Raw genomic sequence first — 4770 nt, 5'->3', positions numbered from 1 at the left:
TCGCTGGACTGTCTCCAGTAGCTCCACATCTCTCTTGTACCGGGATTCATGTAGTCTCACAAAGTTAGAAGACTAAAATCAGGCTTATATTGAAACGTCTTCATGTCTTAATACTGTAAGTCTGATCACAACCCTGTGAATTTAACACCATGCAATGAAAACTGCTTTAACCATAAGGATATTGCACCAATATCCATATAACTATTGGCTAGAAAGCAGAGCCTAATAGCTATCTAAAACACATTCTCAAGACACATAGGAAACAGCTACATAGTTCAAAAGATGAAGAACCCATTTAGCTGTAAAACTTCCTTGCTCAGCTTCTGTCCCCTACAAAGGAATTAGAAAGGGTTGAGGAACAACAGCACAGAACTTTTTGGAACCAACACCCTCAGGTTTCATGAACGAACATCATGAACTTTGATTTTGCAGACCAATCATGCAAAGATGTTCGACTTTGAGAAGGCAGCTTTTGCAGAATAAGAAACTAAAAGCCGCTAAATGAGGTGTCAAGACCCATCAGGCTAGGACAAGCCCAGGGGTGATGAAAGAAATAACGGATCAAAATATAAAACCCGTTCCTTTGGAGAAGAAAGAATCCAAAGAACAAAAATGTGATTGTTTTCCTCAGAGAGACTGCTCAAAGCCTAGAGACTACAAACCTTTTCTTTGTTTCTTAATGTACCTTCTTTCTCTGGCATTTAATTTCCAATTGCCATATTTGTCAAATTTGCTTTTATTCTCCAAATGCCTCTGATAGCATCAAATCTTTGAGCTGTTGCCCTCCCCTTTTCTTTGCCTTACAGATCTCAACTGAATATATTAATTCTCATGTGCCTGCTTGCCTCCTTTTTCAGTTCTGATGTTGGATTTTGTTGCTATTCTTTTGATTAATTGTGATTTTAAACAGTCCTCAGCAAGTCACACTCTTAGCAAAATTCCTTTCATTACACTGAAACAAGCTAACCGTAATCCCCAAAATACATAGTATGAGTACAGTTTTATATATATATATATACACACAGATATACAGTTATATACAGTACTACTGGCCACATTAAAAGTCCAGTAGCCCCTCTCCAACAGGATACAGAGGATGCACAGTCCAATAATACAAAAACATGGCACATGTGGACCAATCATCCCCTTGAGACACCATCCCATCTTCTGACAATCAATCTATATTTTCCTCTATTTTCAATATCTTGAGTGTGATGTTGACTAGGTGAAAAATTACTCTGAGGGAACGGAAATTGCTGTCACCAAGGCAGAATTAAAATGTCGGGAGTTCAGCGTCCTCAAATCCCCACTACCTGATTTCCATCACAGACTTCTAAAAGAACTGAGGACGGTTTGTTTTGGTTTATTTTGTTCTGTTTTAAGATAAACCTGTAAAGTCTGGAGTAGAATAATCAGATCGGAGAAAAGCAACTGCAGTGTCACTAATTTAGAATTATAAAATCCAGCCAATGTGAACACAAGCCCACCACCCTGCCTGTTTGAATAAAAATTTGGAGGAAGGAATAAATAACAAATGATGGTACACTGAAAAGGAAGGAAAATTCTCATAGATTTATCAAAGACCACTATTTGCTAGACCAGTCTTCAACTCTCTTAAATGAAAACACAAACTGAAATTCATCTCATCTATTCTGATTTCAATAAAACATTCAATACAGCGTTACATTGAAAAGTTTAACAATGGCACAAGAAGATGGGCTATTCTAACAACAGTTGCGGAAGACTGGCATCATTCACTGCAGGAACAACTTGACACCTGTCACAGAAATGGATGACATCTAATTACCCAAAGCGCGGACTCAACTAGTTTCAGTTATTTAAAAGTTGTGCTTCTAGTCTCAGTGCTCTCTGTAGACTATGTCTAAACTCTTATGTCTAAGGTGAACAGGATGAGTTGCTCTCAGCAGGTGGCTGTGACTTTTTAACATCAAAAGTTCAAACATCAAGCGTTTAGATGGATGAAGAACAACGATCTTGGGAACTAACCTTCCCCCATCCACCTCTACCCCAAAGAAATTCTGCGATAATACTTACATGACTGATCAAGCAACGTATTACAACTATGCAGAAGGTAACTGCCATCCCAAGAATTATCAGGTGATGTATTCCCTATCCCCTGGAACAAGAAGTATTCCTATCACTGTGTAGGAGGCCCTTTGTCTGAAATATTATATATAATTCTGGTCACATATTTGCAAGAAATATATCCACAAAGGAAGAACAGATGCAGAGAAGGGTTATTAGCATGATCAGACATGTGCAGAGGTGACCATAGAAAAAAACCTGAAAGAGATTGACTTGTTTAGCTTAGTCACACAAAACTGAAGAAAAGATATGGTTGCTTTCTAAACTATGAAGAAAGTAAGCCCGAAAGAGGAAAAAGAACTGCTTATACTAAAAGGACATTCCTGGCACAAGAACAAATGTCTACAAATTCATAGCAAATAACTGTTAATAGGATGTCAGAAGAGCATTTCAAAGCCTTAGAGGAATAACTTTCCAATAGGAATAATGGGCACAACCTAGTGAATTTTGCAATTAAAATGAGTATTTTCACAATTAAAATTTAAATCTTTGCATTTGAAGATTTACAATTAAATGGTGGGTGATATAGGAAAGGACAAGACTTACAATTAAATGGTGGGTGATATAGGAAAGGACAAGACTTACAATTAAATGGTGGGTGATATAGGAAAGGACAAGACTTGATCCAAATTATATTTTCTTGTTCTATGCTTTCATACAAGAATTACTACTCACATCTACCCTCCCTCAGCCCAGGTCACCATCCAATCTCATCCTTCCCTGCCCATCATTGCCTTTGCCTTATGCATCGCCAAATACAGTCACCGTACTCTCCACATCCCCTCAAGCTCTTTGTCTCAAGCTACTCCTTCTGTCACTCTCCCTTCTGCTACCTCTAAAAATAATACTACAAGGTAGACATCAGATAAACAAAGTTTCAGCCCAGGCATTTGTAGCCTTTCCTGGACATGGTGTTCTTTTGTTGAACGTTGGAGCTGCATCCTTCTTTGCAAAAGGTAATCGGAGTGGTCAGAAAGGGGGAAATCTACAGCAGTTTCCCTTGCTGAATTTTCTTTGATCATCACTCTTTCTAGGATTTTCTTGGCCTGACCCCAAGAGTAACTTCTGTAGCCAAGAAATCCGCCTACACAACTGAATTCTTACAATGTGGGCATAAGACTGCTGGTTCTAGGCAGGTTGTTGTGAGCACAGACAGAAAAAAATGGGAAGGTGCTTCACCCTTGTATTTGGCTATGTTATGGGGCATGCTCCCATCAGTGAGATGTAGGAAGAGCTTACTCACATGGTCGGTCTTTACTTGTGTGAGTAAGCCATCAATGCTTAGCCTGCAGCAGTTCAGCCTAGATTGCGTGCCATTCTCTCAATGTACGTGCATCCATTTTTGTCCCCAGAAATGCATGCCACATTGTGCAAAATTATTCCACTCCTATTATAGTTTAGCAAGAAACATTCTCCATTCCTAGGTTTGTGTCTATTTTTGGATGTAACCTAAATATTGAATGTCAGATCACAGAGAGGTCACTACGTTCTGAATGTAGAAATATCTTATGGGCCTTTTGCGTAGCACAATGGACAACACAAGCAAACAAAAGAACTGTAACAATCCATGGCCACATCATGATCCCAGAAACACTCAGTGAACTACTGCTTACTTTAGTAATCCCATCAGTGCCTTTGTCTCTAATACAGCACAGCAGCATAGCAGCGTAACGTGCTTGTCACTTCACTGTCACTTATGCTACACTGCAGAAAGACACAGCAAAATACTGAAAGGGATACAATTACAGTTTACTATACTGCTGTTATGGTCATAGTTAGTTCTATTTTTAGCTCTAACCTAAATAAAAGATGTAAAAGCACAAAAGGGTGTCATGCGCCTGCATATGTAAAAATCATTCAAGTCTATCATTTAACCCAGTAGCAAAAGAAGACCAAGAATAAAGAAGTTAACCTAAATTTTGAAAATACATTTAATTTCCAGAATTTCAATTAACTTTTGATATATGTAGACTTTCTTCTATCTTCCACGTACTAAAAACGGTAATCTCTCCCTCAGTTGAAAAAAAAAAAAATAAATCAGATATATTTAAGTTCTGCTCAAATTGTAATTTTGGAGTAATTTCCAGTGCCTTGAATTATAACTATGGAGTTGCTCCCAGTGCCTTTTAAATACGTAATGCTTTGTTTTTGTCCTATTTGTGTTCTTAGGGAGCAATACAACGATCCCTCCTCAGAAGTTCAAAGCATCACTTACGTTTATATTTTTAACTCCAAATGAGTCAGTCTGAAAGCACTTAGACAAAATTTAGTCAACACCCACACTTAAATTTTATTTTTTAGTGAAATTTCTATTGGTAAACACTGAAAAATAATAATCCTCTCATTTTAATATAAAATTAGTAAAAATATTCCTCACTAATAAAATTACTGTGACCTTTCTCCATAGAAATCATATTTAAGTCCACAGGGATTTGGACTAAAGAATAGTTTTCAAGAATGAGTGACAGTTCTCTTTCCTACCTCAGATGACTGGAAACTATTTTCCAAGCATCTCTTTAACATAATTATACTTTATTTTCAATCTTGATGAATCTAAAGCTTGTATAGACATGAAAGTACAGAGTCTGGAGCTTCTGCCCACTTCTGATTATTTTAATATGGATGCCATTTTAATAACTTGCAAATTTTGCAAGAAATATGTAA

This window comes from Cariama cristata, unplaced genomic scaffold (assembly GCF_000690535.1).
Source record: "Cariama cristata isolate BGI_N322 unplaced genomic scaffold, ASM69053v1 scaffold19472, whole genome shotgun sequence".
In the NCBI taxonomy this organism is placed as follows: domain Eukaryota; kingdom Metazoa; phylum Chordata; class Aves; order Cariamiformes; family Cariamidae; genus Cariama; species Cariama cristata.
The sequence above is the reverse complement of the archived record's forward strand: the minus strand, read 5'-3'. Positions refer to the sequence as shown.